This window comes from Pongo pygmaeus, chromosome 21 (assembly GCF_028885625.2).
Source record: "Pongo pygmaeus isolate AG05252 chromosome 21, NHGRI_mPonPyg2-v2.0_pri, whole genome shotgun sequence".
Lineage (NCBI taxonomy): Eukaryota > Metazoa > Chordata > Mammalia > Primates > Hominidae > Pongo > Pongo pygmaeus.
In genome coordinates this window covers 48,997,828-49,017,874 of record NC_072394.2, presented here as the reverse complement: position 1 = coordinate 49,017,874, position 20,047 = coordinate 48,997,828, and the positions used below count along the sequence as shown (strand labels likewise).

Genomic DNA, 20,047 nt, shown 5'->3' with positions numbered 1-20,047 from the left:
CCACCCCACGACTGGGCCCCACCCCCAGCGTTTCTGATTCAGTAGGTCTGGGGAGAGGCCCAAGAATTTGCCTTTCTATTTAGTTCTCAGGTGATGGCTGATGCTGCCGGTCCAGGGTCCACACTGAAAGCCTCTGTTGTAGGAGATAGTGAACTCCAAGAGATAGTTGGAACTGGCTGAAGGTCTCAGTTATCTGAATTTATTCCCTCTCTCCCCAGCCAGGGTCACCCTGCTCCTGTGAGGAGGGGACGCCAAAAGCAGGAATCTCGCCTGGGAGGTCCCCACCCTCTGATAAAACACACACAGCTGCACCAAGGACGTCCGGGAAACAGGCAAGTCTGTAAGCGCTTGCTCTTGAAGCAATTCCCGATTCTTCTGCCCTGAATAACTCATCATCTTGAGGTTGCCAAGAACCGTCGGTCAACGAAGGTGTGGGCCAGCTGTCACAGGACAGAGGTGAGCTGGGCTGAGGATGGTGAGCTGGACTGAGGATGGTGGGCAGGAGGCCGGCTGCGGGGGAGGAGGAACTCCCAGGTGAGGACCTGGTGCGCATGACGGGGAAGATACTATCGCCACTCCTCTCGGAAACTCATCCCATGCCCCTAATTCTTCAACCCCTCTTCCTAGATTCTGCAGAGCCCTCAAACCCCACCCATCTCCACACCTGGAATTTAGGGACATGCTACCCACTACCTACTCTTGACTTTATAGGAGTACGGGGAAGCTTTTCAGGGGTTATGTAATTGTGCCTCATTTTAAAAGTGAAAAATATTAACACAGTGCTCAAGTGAATGGATCTGGGGCCGGACTGCCTGGGTTCAAAGCACAGCTCCACCACATTGCTCAGTCTTCCCCTCGCTTTCCTCTTCTATGAAATGGAAGTCATAATAGTAGCTATGCTTGGCTTTATTTTAAAGATTAAATGAAGGAAGACATACAAAGTACTTAGAACAAGTCCTGTTGTATAGTAACTACAAGTATTGTCAGTATCTTTTTTTTCTTTTTTTTTGAGATGGAGTCTCTCAGTGTTGCCCAGGCAACACTATGAAGGAGAGAAACACTATGAATCTAATGAATTTGGAAAATTTAGCAAGAAATTAAACTTTACCCAACATCAAAGAATGTACACAGGAGAAAAACCTGATGAGTGTAAAGAAAATTAGAAAGCCCTGAAGAAGTTATACCATACTCAAAATGAGAGAACTCAAGCAGGAGAGAAAATCTATGATTGTAAGAAATGTGGGAAATTCTTTCATGAAAAAGCATGCCTTACTCAACATCAGAGAACCCACACAACAGGAAAACCCAGCAAGTGTAATGATAGTGAAAGAGTCTCAAAGAAGGAATCTTGCCTCACTCCCAGTCAGAGAATTAAAACAAGATTAAAACAAGAGAGAAAAACTGTAAAGGTAATAAATGTGAGAAACCTTTCTTTGAGAAGTTGAAACACACTCAACATCAGAGAAGGCACTTGGGGAAAAAAAATAATGGGTGTAATGAAAGTGGGGTTGCCTCAAGTAGGAAGTCACAACTTACACAAAGCCAGAGAGCTCACAAAAAAGAGAAGACCTATGACTGTAATAAATGTGGAGAAAGCTTCCATAAGAAAACAGATCTCAGACAGCATCAGAGCACACACACAGGGAAAAAAAACCCTATGAATGTAATGAATGTGAAAAATCCTTCGTTGTGAAGTCCAACTACACTGAACATCAGAGAATTCACACAGGAGAAAAACCATATGAATGTAATGAATGTGGAAAGTCCTTCTGCCAGAAATCAGCCCTCACAGTACATCGGAGAACTCACACAGGAGAGAAACCATATAAACGTAATGAATGTGGGAAAACCTTCTGTGTGAAATCAAACCTTACTCAACATCGAAGGACTCACACACTGTGAGAAACCCTATAAATGTAATGAGTGCTGGAGATCTTACTGTGTGAAATCCAACCTTGTCGTGCATCAGAGAACTCATACAGGAGAAAAACCCTACAGATGTCCTGAGTGTGGGAAAACCTTCTATGAAAAGTCAGCCCTCACAAAACATGAGCGAATTCACACAGGGGAAAAACTCTATGGATGTAATGAATGTAGAAAAACCTTCAGCCAGAGGTCAGCCCTCACCAAACATCAAAGGAAAACACACAAGAAGAAAACTCCCATCAACACCCTCCATGTGCAGAAACCTGCATCTTCAAGCCAAATTTGTTGAACATCAGCAAACTCACAGGGCAGAAACACTAAGGTGTTAATACCTGTAGGAAAGTATTTGTTTATAGGTTATAACAAATAGGAATTAGAAAATTAACATAGGAGTGAAACCACATGAATGCTTTGAACATGTGAAAGCTTTCAGCAAGTATTCAGAGCTGTGGAGGAAAAATTAATTTTAAGGTATGTGAATGCAAAATGTTCTTGTGCATAAAATGTTTAAGTAGAAGTCATCTTTCAGATGTAATATCAGAGTAATTAAAGAAAAGATTAGAAAATGACTTGTTCTTAATAGAATGTGAAACATGATCCTTTTGTAAAACTATGAATTATTTAAATCATTGACACAATAGCGTTAAATATGTGTGAAGATTTCCTGAAGTATATTGGGCTATATATAGTTACATAGGATACGAGTGTGCTGTATAACATAAATTATGTATATGTTAGATTTACACATGGGAACACAACAATACAATATATTTTATAAGTGAAAATTGAACGGTCACATAACCTGTGGCCCAACAATTCCAATTCTAGATACATACCATAAAACAGTAATTCTCAACTGGGCTTCCTAAAGTGTGTTTGGAAATGTGTTGTTTTGATTGTCACGTCATTGACATGCTACAAGCTCTGGGTAGATGGGAGGCCAGAGATGCTAAGTTCCCTACAATGTATCAGTGAAAGGACAGGAAATAGTCTTATCCAGAATACCGGTAGTTTCACCACACAAAAAAATTGCCTTACAGAAACTTGCACATCTGCACCCACAAATTTGTACAAGAATGTTCACTGCAATATTGCAATAGTTTTTGTAAAAAAAAAAAATTTAAAGAAAATATCCAAATGTTGATTAACAATAAACAAATTAATAAATGTTGGCATAGTCATATGGTAGAAATAATATACATCAATGAAAATGAATGAAACTCTATTAAACACATCAACATGGTTATATCTTAAAGTGATGTTGAATTTAAAAAAGGGAAAAATATAGATACTATGTTGTGTTATTTATATAAAGTTCAAAAACAAACCAAGAATACATTGTTCAGGGATACATATATAAGTAGTAAAATTAGAAAAGAAAGCAAATCAATGATTAACACAAAATCTACAATATCAGTTACATTTTAGGAGGAAGGAGGGACTTACATTTAGGGAGAGAAAAGAGAGCCTTCATGTTTCTTAAATGGGTTATTTTTATTTATATAATGTATATGCATATTTATATCCATATGAATATCTGTTAATAGAATATCTTATTTTCAAGAAAAGTCTTAATGCATTAGAACATTAACAAAGGTGATGTTTTGTAGTAAGAATTGTAGCTAAGATTTTTTTTACATTTATCTATTTTTCTGTAGTTCAAGTCTCTTTAATGACTTTTTACAAGTATCCACACCACTAGTCATTTAGGCCTACCCTTGATTTTCTTGATTGTCTTTTTCCATTTGTTTCCTAGTAGAGTTTCTCCTAAATTTTTTTAAATGATAAAGTGAACACTGACCAGGATAGAAAAAGTAAGGAAAGTGGAAAAGAAAAGTACAGTAGACTTTAAACAAGTAAAAATGAAAAAGAATCAATAAATATTATCACAGATAATATGAACAAATTGAATTCCTACATCAAAGACAGAGGTAGTTTAACAGTGAGTTAGAAAACTAAATCCAACTATGTATGGCTTGTAAAAAAATGTACCTAAAACCAGGTGACAAAGGGAGTTTGAAATTTAAGGGATGACAAAAATAGATCCAGGTTTTTTTAAACATTTATCCACTAAAGTGTGACAACATAAGGATAGTCCTGTGATTACCTTGTTTAACCAAACTTTCACGGAGTTGTAGTCTAGGGGATAGGATGGATGTTGAAAGCTGTGGCAGGGTCTGCTGATAGCCCTGCAGTAGCCATGGTTCCCTTCTTCCTTTAGTAGTAGAACTCCCCAGTGAATTCTGGCAGGGCATATGGCCACCCAACTAGACTCTACATTTCCTGTCCTACTTTGCTACCAGAAAAAAACAAGAAGGAAATGGCACCTACCTGTCCATTGTAACTCTCACATGGATTATTTGGAGAGTCTAGACATTTATTTCCAATGGATTTAGTGACAATTTATCCTCCCTTGAATAACAACAAAAAGCTGAAGGCCATCAGATGTACAATAATAAGGGATTGGCTAAAGAAATTATCACACATCCAAAGGGCAGAATATCTTGCTATTTGTCAATAATAGAAAACTCTGCTATAGCAGAGTTTACTACATGCCAAGCACTATTCTAGGATATATATACATATATATGTAGAGATAGATAGATAGATATAGATATGATGAAACGGTTATTTAATCCTCATAACAACCTGTGAAGTAGATACTGTTATCCCTATCTTACAGATGGGTAGACCAAAGCACAGAGGTTAATTTGCCCAAGGTTGTATACCTAGTAAGACATGGAGCCAGGATTTGAGTCTAGGAAGTCTCGCCCCAGAGGCCATGCTCCTAACCATTAGCTTCTTCACTGCTCATCAAAAATGATCTTGTAGGGGGAAATCCACTGATAGGAAAATATGTTCATGTTATGTTTCTTTTCTCTCTGAAGCTAACATTTCTAACCTTTCATGGTCTGAGAATCCACAGGAAACTGGAAAGGGCAGGGCAGGAAAGGGGCTTTCAGGCACGTCTGTCTTTTTTATTGATGGTGCTCTCTTCATCGTCATTTCTAGTGAGAAACTTTTAAAGATACCTTGTTTTGATTTTATTTGGAATGATGAACAGCACACTGAGAATGGGGCAACTTCTAATCTTGACATTGCCTCTAACCAACTGTGTGACCTAGTCTAGCCCAATTTTATTAATCTTTAAATTGAGGAGGCATATTTAGATAATACTGTGATGCCTTTCCATTTTTATCATTCTGAACTTTGTATGTCAATCTATAGGGCAATCAGCACATCCTTAGAAGCCAAAGACAATGTGGATATAATATGAGTGTAGGGCCAGCTCAGGTCAGGAAAGAATGAGTCTTCATTCTTTCACATAAAGAAAGCATGTGTCTTCAGAGAATGTCTTTAGAGAAGGTTGAGATTGAATTTTCTCAACTGGGCCTGCTGACTCCCTCCTGTCTTGAGTGTGCCCTCACAGACATCCAATAAGCCTTTTATTGTGGAGTCTGCCCCCTGCCAAGCCCCTCAGCTTAGCTCCCTGCTTTGAGAAGTGCCCTGAAACGTCCATTGGCACACAACCCAAGTGGTCTCTACATGGGGTAACACCATGCAAATTTTGCACACTCTGAACAGAAGGATCAAGAATTGCTTATAGCCCAGCTCCTTGCCTGGGGCTTTTCCACCCCTGCCTAGAGCTCTGGTGTGAGGTCTCACTGAATTTCTATTCCTGGAGTCTTGTCCTCCTAACACACAAGATCCATTGCATTCACATGGAGTCAGCATCTGAGCTCCAAGCACAGCTTCACTTTAGACAGGACCTCCCACCTGATAACCAATATTTGTCTCTGATGGTACACATTGGCCCCTGAATCTCACACTGGCTTCTGGTAAACTCGAACCAGGGGTGCTAGGAACAAATACAGGCCAGAGAGTACATAAGCCATCCTGAAGCTGCAGAAATACAGTGTCCTCCCAAACACCAAAGAAACATCAAGAAATCCTGGGCCTAGAAGGCTGGAGTCCATTTTTCTTCAACATTTATTTCTTGTGGAGTCATTAAGGTCATTTCATGGGGCTGAGTGCTGTGAAGAATTCAAAGACAGTTAACGTCCAAGTCTGGGTTTTTTGGCAATATGGCGTATTGGCGAAGCACAACATGGGATGGAAAGCAGTTCTGGGATTTAACCCCAGCACTTTGGCCACCTACCTGTTAATGTTGGATGACTGACTTCACTTCTCTGAGCATCCATTTTCTTATTAAAATAAAGATGACATAAAATAATAAGCTATCAATACTAACCTCACAATAAATATGTTCATTGGTACACTTAATTAAAAGAACCTAGCAAAGTATCTTGTATAATAGAAGCAATGGCTTTTATTAGGATCTTGTTATGCAGCAAGCAAGGGTATGCATGCCATATCACATTTAATCTCCAAAACAGGCCTACAAGATAAGTTCTCTTTCCATGCTCATCTTAAAGATGAGGAAAACAAGGCTGATAGATATTCCTTAAAATTACTGGAGTTAGGCCAGGTGCGGTGGCTCATTCTTGTAATCCCAGCACTTTGGGAGACTGAGGTGGGCGGATCACCTAGGTTAGGAGTTCGAGACCAGCCTGGCCAACATGGTGAAACTCCGTCTCTACTAAAAATACAAAAATTAGCCAGACGTGATGGCGCAAGCCTGTAATCCCAGCTACTCAGGAGGCTGAGACAGGAGAATCACTTGAACCCGGGAGGCAGAGGTTGCAGTGAGCCGACGTCATGCCATTGCACTCCAGCCTGGGCAACAGAGCGAGACTCCATCTCAAAAAAAATTACTGGAGTTGTAGAGAAGCCCAGATCCCATAGAGACCCTGACTTGCACGCAGGTCTCTGGCATCTACATTACTGACCTTCATTACATCAGTTTGCACTCTCCTTGCCTCTTCCAAATCAGCACAAAATATTAATGCTCTTCCTAGTTGCTCTTAAGGAACTTACCTCTTAGAGTACCAGGCTGCATGCTGGCCAGGCTATACTTGGCAAGAGCAGAGTTTCTAGAATCATCTCTTGTGCACTTTGATGCACATTCCTGGCCTCCCATCCAGCACCCTGTTCCAGAGAAGGAAGCAAATGCCCACTCTCCAGCCCTTGACCCAGCAGATAGGAAGCCAAGGCCTTCTCTTGCCTGCCATTCCCTTAAGACCAAGTCTAGGACAGTCTGGGAGCACTTAATACGATTCTTCGGTGTTTTGTTTCTACCTTACAGGAGCACAAGTCAATTCCACCAGACATTCTCCCCCTTCCACCCCCAATCTCTATGCAAATGTCCTTTTCAAGCACTTTCAGTTTGGTTCCTAGGACCAATACTTCGGACGAACAAAGATGTGGAGTCTCCCCCATAAGGCTGTAGACAGAGCAAGAGCAACCTCTTTCCCTAAAATGGAACTGTATGTGTGCAGAAGGAGCTACTGAACATCTGTCCCTGGTGACTTCCTCTGGGCAATGCAAGGCCCCATTTCCTGTAAATTTCTGTGGCACCTTTATTTGTGATTATTCAAGAGTTTCTGCTTTATTGGGTACACTGAATGCTTGCTCTCAAAGGTAATTTTTTTCATGCCCATAAATGCATGATTCTTTCAGTACCCACAGAGATTATAATTAGAAATGGTTTGAACACAATCTATGTGTGTGTGTGTGTGTGTGTGTTTGTGTGTGTCTGTGTAAAATCAGGAAGTCACCACAAGATATAAATCAATTTCATCTATTAATATACATGAGACACTTAAATAAAACTCTAGGAAATAGAATCCAACAAGGTACTGAAAGAATAATAACCATAATCAGTAGCATTTCTTTTGGGAATGCAAAAAAACAACAAAAACCATCATTCAAAAGGAAAGCATTGGTCACCTTTGGAAGATGCTTGGAAAACTGGAAAATAAAGGGAAAGAATCATGAATTCTGCCTTTCCTGTATGAACTGTTCCTCAGGGTAACCAAATAATTGTGAGGGGAATGTTTCTCTTGCCAGAAGTATTACAACCAGCAAATGAAGAAATCATGTTAAAATAAGTATATTACCATTGTGTAATCCCTAATGCATTAGTGGAGCTGGGCAATGATCATCAACAGCTGCTAACATTAAAAAAAAAAAAAAAAAAAAAAAAAGTGGGAGGCCAGGCGCAGTGGCTCACACCTATAATCCTAGCACTTTGGGAGGCCGAGGCAGGCGAATCACTTGAGGCCGGGAGTTCAAGACAAGCCCAGGCAACATGGCGAAATACTGTCTCTACTAAAAATACAAAAAAATTAGCTGGGTGTGGTGGTGCACACCTGTGGTCTCAGCTGCTTGAGAAGCTGAGGTGGGAGAACCGCCTGAACCCATAAAGTCAAGGCTGCTGTAAGCCAAGGCCACTGTACTCCAGCCTTGGCTACAGATGTCTCAGAAACAATTGTCTCAAAAAAACATGGGGGAAGCAACAATAATTGCCCACCTTCTGATGAAAGAATGTACCACCATATATTCATGTTCAAAACTTGCATCTAAATCTGATCAAGGCCAGGTGTGGTGGCTCACACCTGTAATCCCAGCACTTTGGGAGACTGAGGTGGGCAGATCACCTGAGGTCAGGAGTTTGAGATCAGCCTGGCCAACATGGTGAAACCCCATCTCTACCAAAAATACAAAAATTAGCCAGGCGTGGTGGCACATGCCTGTAATCCCAGCTACTCAGGAGGCTGAGGCTGGAGGATCACTTGAATCTGGGAGGCAGAGGTTGCAGTGAGCCAAGGTCATACTACTGCAACTCCAGCCAGGGCGACAGAGCAAAACTCCATCATGAATAAATAAATAAAGCTAATCAAGCCTCTGGTACCAATGTACATGAAATGGCAGGAACAAACGAACATGTTGCATGACTTCTCAGAGATGCAATCAGCAAGCCTAGGTGTGGGAAAGTAGGACAAAGGATCTGGTTCCTTAACAAATAAAAAGCGGAACAGGAGAAGCAACTGAGTAATATATAGATTTTAAAGCCTAAGAGATCTTTACACATTCTGATACAAGGAGGAGGAGATTTATTCCCTCCCCTTGAGTATGGGCTGCACTTGGTGACTTATATTTGGTGAATAGAGTATGGAAAGAGGAAAATGGTACCTTCATAGTGAAGAAACCTGGCAGACACTACCAGAACCAAGTGATGAGGTTAACAACACCAGTGACAAGTCATGTGGATATCATATGCTCCCTGATATGAGTGATTAAAAGGATACATCACCTCCATGATATTCTTTCCCAAAATGTGTAACTCTAGCCTAATCATGAGAAAACATCAGACAGACCCAAATTGAGGGATATTCTACAAAATACTTGACCAGTACTTTTCAAAAGTTTATAGAAACTGCAATCATTATGTATGAAAATTATATTTATAAAAATAAAATGTGTGTATTTTATATGCACCTGACAATTAAGGAGATGGTGTGTAGGACATATGTACCTGACAATTAAGGCTACTGTAATAGAGAGAATGTTCATTAATTAGAAACATGTTTAAAAAAGACTTGGGGTTTTATCACACACACAAGGGAGTCATTAAGGGAAGGGTGGTCTAAGCCATATAGGGAAGTCGTGTTTTTTGCAATTAACCATTTCCTGAAACACACAAGAGTGGAGCATTTCTTATCCGTTCCTATTTTCCTGGAGCAAAGAGCTCAGGTAAAGTTGAATGTATCCATTCAAAAGAAGAAACAACACTGCACTCCAGCCTGGTAACAGAGCAAGACTCTGTCAAAAAAAAAAAAAAAAAAAAAAAAAAAAAAAAAAAAAAAAAAAAAAAAAAGAAGAAACCAAGAAGAAGAAGAAGAGGAAGAGGAAGAGGAAGAAAGAAGAAGAAACAAATAACAAATGTCAGATAATCTCACCTCCCACAAATAATAACGTTTAATATGGTTGTTTTTCAAATCTGGAATTATTAAAGAACTATGTCTTATGATTATCTCTTCACTCAGCAATATACTTTTATAATGTAACTGTCTCAAATGTCTGTAAGACTTAGGGAAATAAGCTTCCATTCAAAAGCATAGTAAACATAAATATACCTAGGATATAAACAGGCAATTTACAGAATGAGAACTCTCAAAAGCTAACACTCATATGAGAGGTGCTCACAAATGTTAATAATCCCAGAAATGCAAATTGATGCAGCAGTGAGGTATAAGTTTACACCTATTATATTGGCAAATAATAGGAAGTTCAGTAAAACTGAGTGTTGCGGGGGTATGGGGGTACAGCAACCTCATGCACTGACCTCCTAATTGGACAAATTGAGGAATCCCATGGTGAGTATGGCTTAATGGAAGACAGGCTCCAGCTTCCACCAGGGATGCTGCAGGATGCTGTACATTTCCTTTGCACACCTGCTGACAGGGTCTGGGCACACTCCCTGTGATTGGCCACTCAGGTGAGCCTCCCCAAGACTTTGAATCAGGGGCTAAAGGTACAAAGACCCCAGAAAAGTTAGCGATTCTTCTCAGAAGAAGCAACGGACTCCAGCGCCCAGCAGTATGACTTTGGGTGTCTAGTGGTGTTTGTGCCTGTGGCAGAGTCCTCCCAGGACTGCTTCTGTGCATGCCTTATCAGTGTTCTTCCCAGCTTGGAGACCCTGGGTCCCCATCCAGGAGTGCTTGGTTCTTTAGCTTTCAGGAAGATAGAGCAGAGACACTTCTCCCTATTCCTCCCAGTAAGGACAACTAAAAACTCTGAACATTTGGGAAACTTTCAGCCATTATTTCTTTGAATACCTTTTCAGCCTTGTCTTCTTTCTCTTCTCCTTCTGCAACTTCGATGACACAAACATTGGACCTTGTGATAGTCTCACAGGTCCCTGAAGCTCCGTTCATTTTTTTCCATTTATTTTCTCTCTGTTTATCAGTCTGGGTGGTTTCTCTAGTTATAGTTCTCAGTTCAGTGATTTTTTTTTCCTCTGTCTCCTCTATTGGCTATTGAGCCCATCCATTTATTTTGGTTATTGTATTTTTTCAGTAGATTTAGTTTGTATGTAAAGCAAGTATAAGAATATTCTGAAAAGTTGAGAAAAGAAGGCAGACCAGCTAGGAAACTTGGGACTGTGTAGTGCGTTCTCCTGGCTTTCATTTTGCCTCATATATCCCAGACTTAGAACTGGAAACTCTAGTGTTTGAGATGGGGGGAAAAGCCCCAACAAAAGCCTACTCCCTCTAGACAAAGCAAAAACAAAACAGAAAGCAGAAAATGGGCAGCCTTACAAGACAGAAAACCTTGAGACAATAACCTCTCTACTCCAGCCGAACACCACAGGAAAGACTGTGGCCCCACCCACACTCACACAAGCAAAGGCAGAGGTGGAGATCCTAGAATTCCACCCACACTAGGCTGTAAAGAGGCACCCCAACTCTCCCCATGGGCTCCCTGCAATATCAGTGAAGACAGTGGGGGAGCCTGGACTTCCACTCCCATCCAGCAGTCATGAGGTGCTCCTCTCTGCTCTGCTGGGGCAGTGTCCCAGAAAACCCAGAGGGTGATCGGGACTTTCACCACCAACTAGTGGTAATGAGGCCACCACCCCTTCTGTCAGTGGAGGCCCCTTGGGGAGCAGTCATGAGCCGCCCCACCCAACTGTCCCCCAAGTCAGGGAGGTCTTAGTAGAGGCCTAGGGAGAAGCTGGAATTCCCATTCCAACAACCAGTAATAAGGAGAGAAAAGAAAGAGGGTGAAACGGAATGAAACATCAAGGATGAAATGGGATATCACTACAGGCTCTGTATACATCAGAAGGATAGGGGAATACTACAAACAACTCTACCCACATAAATTTGACAGCTTAGATTAAACAGGCCAATTCCTCAAAAACTACAACTCACCCAATATGAAATGGAATTTTAAAAACTGAATTTGTAATTTTAAAACTAAAATTTAAAAGCAGCTCCTAGACCAGGAGAGTTCACTGGAGAATTCTACCAAAAGTTTAAAAAAGAATTAACACTAATTCTACAAAATCTCTTCCAGAAAATTGAAGATGAGGGTAGACTTTCCCATTTATTTTATGAAGCTAGTACTAAATCCAATACTCAAACCAAAAAAAATAAGATAGTACAAAAAACAAAAGACTAATATCATGAATATAGATACAACATTTTTTTAAATTAGCAAGTAGAATTCAACAGTGTAAAGAAAGTATACACAATGACAAAGTTGAGGGCAGCTTGCATTGGCGTGTGGGTGCCCCTTGCTGTGAGCAGCCTGGGTGCCATTCGCAGTGGCAGGAGGCAGATGGGCTCCTAGGCAGAAGGGGGCAGGTCCCCAGTGAGGCCCCACCTTCAGGCCAGGGAGGGCCTGAAGGCTGGGGTCGGGCTGCCAGCCCCACAGACCAGAGTGGGAGCTTGTGGTGCCTTTTCTGGGCCTGCCCTTCCCCCCTCTGAAGCCCATAATACCCCTGTGCTCAACTAGAGCTGAGCAGACATTGGGATGACCAACAGCAGAGAGGAGCTACCCACTCCAGGGCCTCCTGTCTGCTGAGAGCTGCAGAGACAATGGGACCACCTGCATGCAAAGAGGAGCTTCCCACTCCAGGGCCTCCTCTTTGCTAGGAGCTGAACACTCATCAGGACACCCTGGCTGTGGAAAGGAGCTACCCACTGCGGGTTTCCTCCAAACTGTTCTGTCGCTCAATAAAGCTCCTTTTCATCTTGCTCATCCTCCACTTGTCTGGGTACCTCATTCTTCCTGGTTATAGGACAAGAACTTGGGACCCATTGAATGGCAGGGCTAAAAGAGCTGTAACACAAACAGGGTTGAAACATGCCCCTTGCTCACTACATTGAGGGTGAAGAGAAAGAAAGAATAGCTATGGCCCTTTGGGAAGCCCAGACCTGGGAGCTCCCCAAGCCAGGGCTATGACTCCTTTTTGGGAGCCCTGTGGTTCCTGTCATCTCCAAGCTTCCAGGCACCACTTTGTTCCCCAGTACCAGCTGTGGAAGCTGCATGCAGTGTGCCTGGCCTAGCCACAGCCTCACAGAGAACTAGTGCCCATGCCAGCACCTGGAGCTGCCCACCCCACTGCAGCAGCTGACATGTCTGACTGCACAGTGGCCAGACCCCACGCTCACTCACACACCCCTTGCCACTCCATGCCTGACTTGCCTTTGGCAGACATGGGATCCAGGCTGGTAGCATGAGCAGAGCACAGCCTGCCAGGCCGAGTGGGTGGAATGAGCCCAGTGAGCCCAAACAAAACTTGGGCAAAGGCGCCACTGGCCACAGAGGTTTCTGGCCAGAAAAGCAACACCCCAAAGATCTTGTAACACCGTGAGGCTTCCTGCAGGAATGCAGGGCTGTTTTACTATTCACAAATCAGTCAACATAATCCAACATACTAACTGGATACAAAAGAAAATTGATCTTACCGATCAATACAGGAATAGCATTTGACAAAATACCCATTCATGGTTTTAAAAACACTCAGAAAAAGAAAAATAGAGGGAATTTGTCCTAACTTGTTAAAGAGCATCTATAACAGCTCCACAGCCAGCGTCATACTTAACAGTGAAAGACTGAATGGTTGTACCCTGAGAACAGGAACAGGGCAAGGATGACTGCTCTTACCATTATTGTTAAACAGTGTTGGAAGTGCTACCCAATGCAATAAGGTAAGAAAAGGGAATAAAAGGCATACAGATCAGAAAGGTAGTAATAAAACTGTCCCTATTCACGGACAACATGCTTATCTAAGTAGGAAATCTCAAAGATCTACCAAAAATAAAACAAAAACCAAAAACTCCTAGAGCTGATAAGTGACTTCAGCTAGACTGCAAGAATATGTTGTATTTCTTTATACTAGCAATGAACACATGGGCACTGAAACTTAAAATACAATAGCACTTACAATTTATCAAAAAACAAAATACTTAAATTTAAATCCAACAAAACATGTACGGGGCTTGCATGCTGAGAACTACTCAGGTTTAAATTGTAAGAGATAAAACTTTCAGGAAAAAAAACATAGGAGAAAATATTTGGGATCTAGATAGTGAGGCAAAGAACTACAAAATGCTGATGAAAGAAATTTCAAAAAATCTTAAAAAATGAATGAACATACTTATTTATGGATTAGAAGACTTAATATGGTAAAGCTGTCAATTCTTCCCAAGTTGATATAAGGATTTAATGCAATTCTTATTGTTACAGGGTAACTGAGTTCTACTGTAACACCTAATTGGGAAAAAAGGCAAGCAGGTTTTATGCCTGGCCAGGAATGGAGGAGGGAGCTCTTTCTCTAAAGACTCCTTCTCCCTGAGATATGAGAAGCTGGGGGATTTTAAGGAGTTAGATGTGAGGCAGGGAGGTATGTAAACATGTGTGGGGAGGAACTCCAGATGTGCAGGTGCAGATCATGAACATGCTTCTTCATATAATGTATATTCAGAAAATGGCAGCAGTTATCTTCTATGGGTGAGGTTTTAGCATTATGATGATATGTTAATGATCTAAAGGTAACATGGGGTCTCTGGTTCAGGTTTGCCCCGGTTTCACACAGGCCTTATCTTCCTCTGATAATTGGCAAAGGGTCCTGCAGCTCCCGGGCCATCTGGAGTTCTTTTAAGCAAGCTTACCTATAGATAAAGAAACAGAAAAAATCGATTTAAGAAAAAAAAAATGACTTTTTTCAGTTATCTACTGTTTAAGAAAATAATGAGCTTTCTCGGCTGTATCTCCGGGGCTGCCCTAGTAACACTATCAAAATCTCAGCAGGATTTTTTGTAGATACAGGCAACATTATCTGAAAGTTTGTATGGAAAGGGAAAGGCACTGGAATAGCTAACATAATTTTGAAAAAGAATAATAAAACGGGAGGAATCAGTTTCCAGTAATCAAGACTATGTGGTATTGGAGGATGGATAGACACATAGATCAATGGAATATAACAAAGAATCCAGAAATAGACCCACACAAATATGTCCAACTGACATTTTACAAAAGTGCAAAAGCAATTCAGTGGACAAAGGATAGTCTTTTCAACAAAAAAAAAAAATGGTGCTGGAACAGTAAGACATCTATGAGCAAAAAAAGAAAAAAGAAGGAGAAGAATAAAGAAAAGAAAGAGAGAAAGAACAGAACTTCGCCCTAGGTCTCACACCTTACATTAAAATTAACTTAAAATCAACCACAGATTTAAATTATAAGAGATAAAACTTTCAGAAAAAAAATAAGAGAAAATATTTGGGATCTACATAGTGAGGCAAAGAATTGACAACGAAAGCACAATCCATAAAAGGAAACATTGGACTTCATCAAATTAAAATTTTTGTGCTTCAGAAGACCTTGCTACAAAGATGAAAAGACAGGCTACACACTGGGAGAAAATATTTGCAAACCAGTCATACAACAAAGAACTAGTACCTAAAATGTACCAGTACTTTGTTGTATAAATGGTTTGCAAATATTATTATATATCCTCTGATATAAGGAATTCTCAAACCTTAACAGAAAAAAAATTAAATTAGAAAATGGGCAAAAGACATTTTATCAAAAAAGATATACAGATAGTAAGTAAGTACATGAAAAGATGTTTAACATCCATTAGAGAAGTGCAAATTAAAAACACAATGAGCTATAACTGCATCCACATCAGAATGACTAAAATAAAAAATAGTGACAACACCAAATGCTGGTGAGGATGTGGAAAAACGGGACCATTGTACATTGCTAATGAAAATGTAAAATGGTACCGCCACTCTGGAAAACAGTTTGACAATTTCTTTAAAAACTATGCAACTACAACCATAAGAACCAACAATTTCAATCTTGGGCATTTATCCCAGAGAAATGAAAATTTGTGTTCACTCTAAAAAATAGACATAGATGTACATAACAGCTTTATTTGTAATAACCCAAAACTGAAAACAATCTAGATGCCCTTCACTGGGTTAAACAAACTGTGGTGCATGGATACCATAGGATGCCACTCAATGATCAAAAGGAATGAGCTACTGATACATGCAACAGCCTGGATGAATCGCCAGAGAATTGTGCTGAGTCAAAAAAGTTACATACTGTATTGGTGCTCGAGGGCTCAGGAGGGTCTCTAGATGCCAGTAAGGCCCCAACTCCAGCTGGTGTCCAGATTATTGGCACCATCACAAGAAAGAGCTCAGGGATGAGTCAGAATAAAGCCAAAGGCAAGAAGCTTTTATTGCAAATTGAAAGTACACACTTAAGAGAGAAGTGTGGGCCTCCTTGAGAGAACCAGTCACACATAATGGAGTTTGGGTGTCTAATTTTATGAGTGTTTCTTTAATTAAGGGGTGGAATATCCTGGAAAAGGAGGGGATTTCAGGGACACCCCCCCCCCTCCACTCCAGTTATTACCCCCTTTCTGCCTTATTTGGATTTGCCTGGAAGAGTCACAGACATTGTCGCCCTGACCAGAGTTTTAGCCATTTTCTTTCCCTTATTTTGTGTTTTCTGTTATGCTATGGTTTCTTTGCCTAGTTCTTGTTTCTTTGACTGATTCCTTTCTTTCTTTCTCCCTCTTTCTTTCTTTCTTTCTTTCTTTCTTTCTTCTTTCTTTCTCTTTTTTCTTTCCTTCCTTCCTTCCTTCCTTCCTTTTTTTTTTAAACAGAGTCTCACTCTGTTGCCCAGGCTGGAGTGCAGTGGCATGATCTCAGCTCACTGCAACTGCCACCTCCCAGGTTCAAGCGATTCTCCTGCCTCAGCCTCCTGAGTAGCTGAGACTACAGGTACCCGCCACCACGCCCGGCTAATTTTTGTATTTTTAGTAAGGGTGGGGGTTTCATCATGTTGGCCAGGCTGGTCTCGAACTCCTGACCTCAAGTGATCTGTCCGCCTCAGCCCCCAAAGTGTTGGGATTACAGGCATAAGCCACCGCACCCTGCCTTTGGCTAGTTCTTTTTTCAGTTTTTCCATCCTCCTGCGACCACCCACTGCTGTTCCCATCTCAGTATCATTCTGTTTGTATAGCATTCTTGAAATGACAAAATGTTACAAATGGAGAACAGATAAGTTGTTGTAGGAGCTAAAGAGGGGGTGTGATTGGAAGGAAGGGAGGGTGGCTACAACGGCACCGTGAGGGATGCTGGTGCTGATTGACATGTTCTGTATCCTGACTGTCTTATTGTCAATATCTTGGCTATGATATTGTTTTGCAAGATGTTACCACTGGAGTATACTGGGTTAAGGGTACACAGGATCTCCCTGTATCATTTCATGCAAATGCATGTGAATCTACAATTATCTGAAAATGAAATCTAATTTATAAAAAAGGATCTTGGCAGTGATCCACACACAATATGGGTTAGCTGTTATTACTGGAATGGAGAAGGGAAGAGGAAAAGAAAGAAACTAAATCACCTAACAGCACTGAGGCGTCTACCTTATGTTTGTGGTGAATACAGATTTTCAAAATCATGGCTCCCCAAAATGACTTTCTACAACATGACTTTCCTTTTTATCACTGAGTGGTATTCCCTGGTGCGTGTGCACCACCGTTTGTTTAACCAACCATTTGCCCAGTGAAGGACATCTAGATTGTTTCGATTTTGGCTGTTACAAATCAAGCTGCTATGGACATTCATGTCCATCTTTTGGAGTGAACATAAATCTTCATTTCTCTGGGATACATGTCTAGGAGTGTGATTTGTGTGGTATTTTCCATTATCCCTTTAAATCTGTACAATAGGGCTAGCCCTCGCCCTGCACCTGGATGGGACCTCAGGCAGGCAGTCCCCATAACCTCTATGATTCCTCTTAGGTAATGAACAACTAGTAGCTAGTTACGCAAGCAGCTGCATGTCTGACTCTGCGTGTCCCCATTCTGCTGGATGAAGAAGGCCTAATCTAGTCCCATGCTGATAAACTAAATCAAATTCAGAGACTTCTGAGTCTTTTCAGATGGAGAACTCAGACACAGTCAAAATTGTTTTTTCTTCTTTCACCTCCTCCTCTTTAGGATGAATGCTGAACTTGGGGGACGGAGGGGTACACAGATGCACTGCTGAGGCAGTGGTGGGGAGAGAATGTTGTTTCTCCATCCCATCTTGGTAGAGATTGTCTCAATATTTATCTTGCCTCCTGCTCCTGGGAGAAGCTGGTCCTTGGCACTGGTGTTGCATGGGGTTCCATGGATAGTGCTCGCATGGACCCTAGGCACTGACTTAGTGCACCTTAGCCCACTAGGGTGCTCATCCATGGCGAGGAACCACATCATCCACTGCTTCCCAGCAAAGCTGTCCCAGCCATGTCCTGACCAAACATGACTCATGGTACTCATGGTACAAAATTGTAAAGTAGCTTTATTTTTATTTTCCACTATCCCTTTAAATCTGTTCTATAGGACTAGTTCTTCCCTTGCCCCTGGATGAGACCTCAGGCTGTCTTCATAATGTCTCTGGTTGCTCACAGGTAATAAACAACTAGCAGCTAGTCACGCAGGCCCCTGTACACGGAGTGAGGAGACCTCTGTGTGATTCCTGTGTCACCGCTTGCTCCCTAGGGGAGAGACTGGCTTATTTGCTGCTTGCCACAGTGTTTGCTGCTTTCTCAAAGTATGCTGAACCTTTGGCCTTGAGTTCCACAGCTTCACGGCAGCCCATGGAGTGGGTAGCATCCATCTGAGTCCATGGCGTCACCTGTGGGACCTGAGGGCAGGGAAACCAGCACAGCTCTGCAGATGCACATGTTGCTTGCTGCGCTTGGAGTGAGAAACTGTCTTGCTCTCATCCGTTGCCTGCTTTGGGCACCTCTAGAACCATGGCAGGTTTATTCCTGGCCATCCTCAGTGAGCCTGGGGCTCTTCCCTAACACCCTGTCTACACCGCACCAAGAGGAAGGAGCAGCTCCCTAGGGGAACCAACCCTCTTGAGCCATGCGAGTTAGACTCACAGGACCCTGGTTCCAATTCCTCATGTGTGGTTTAGTCTTACCTGAGTATCTCTTTTTTTTATTTCCAACTTTTATTTTAAGTTCAGGGGTACATGTGCAGGATGTGAAGATTTGTTACATAGGTAAACATGTGCCATGGTGGTTTGCTGCATAGAGCATCCCATCACCCAGGTATTAAGCCCATCATCCATTAGCTATTCTTCCTGATGCTCTCCTTTTTCCCACCTCTGCCCTTTGACCCCCACCCCAGTGTGTGTTTTTCCCCTCCATGCGTCCATGTGTTCTCATCACTTAGCTTCCACTTATAAGTGAGAACATGCAGTATTTGGTTTTCTGTTCCTGCGTTAGTTTGCTAAGGATAATGGCCTCCAGCTCCATCCATGTCCCTGCAAAGTACAGGATCTTGTTCCTTTTTATGGCTACGTAATATTCCATGGTGTATATGTACCACATTTTCTTTAACCTCTATCACTGATGGGAATTTACTGGGGAAGCATCAAGATTTTCTTCTGCCACTTCTGCCTCTGTTTCTACAGAGCCTCAGTTTTTTTCTCAGTCTTTGTGGAACAGCCCTTTGCAGAAAGCCAGAACCACAAGACTTAACCCAAGTCATCCTCACTCCTCTTCTGCTCCAACTTCTAGGAGAAAAGGGAAATCATCAGGTGATAATGCCCTAAATATCCCACACTTCTACCCTATTCCTGCCTGCCCCTCATCTTCCTTTCTGTCTCAGAGGCCAGGGAGGGGACTCCCCTCTAAAGCCAGTAGGAACTTGGCTGGGAACTCCAGAGGAGGGGACTGTGGGGTTTGGAGTCAGAGAAAAGTGACTCTGAATGCCAGTGTGACTGCTCACCACTGTGTGGTTCTGACTCAGTTATTAAACCTTGCTGGGCCACAAACCCAAGCCTAGCTCTCAGTGCACGGCCTGTGATGGATGCTGGGCAAACAGCTGCTAAATGAATGGGCTGCGTTCAATTTATTGGAGGATGTTCCTGAAATGCCCAGCAGAGGGCTCTGGTTGCACAGAAAAGACTGCCACTTCTCTGCCTGGGTTGAAAGCTCTCTGCCTGCCAAACCCCTTTGCCTCATTTCAGGCTCCCATTTTCATGAACCTACATCAATGCATAGCTCCGGCGAAACACTTTTTTGTAGTTATGTGTGTCACTATGCTTCCATCAGAGTCAAATCAGACAGCTTTACATTTCATTACAATTACATTTTCAATACAATACATTCCCTGCCTACT

At 41.9% G+C, this 20,047-nt stretch overlaps 1 long non-coding RNA gene across 1 annotated transcript in view; it reads right to left on the bottom strand.

Annotated features, from left to right (window-relative positions):
- Positions 1-13,087: 13,087 nt before the first annotated feature.
- Positions 13,088-20,047, bottom strand: part of LOC129021626 (uncharacterized) — a 38,063-nt gene continuing 31,103 nt past the window's right edge. Inside the window, exon 4 of the long non-coding RNA XR_008496096.1 lies at positions 13,088-14,513. This is a non-coding gene — a long non-coding RNA (uncharacterized LOC129021626). The remainder of the gene's footprint in view (positions 14,514-20,047) is intronic.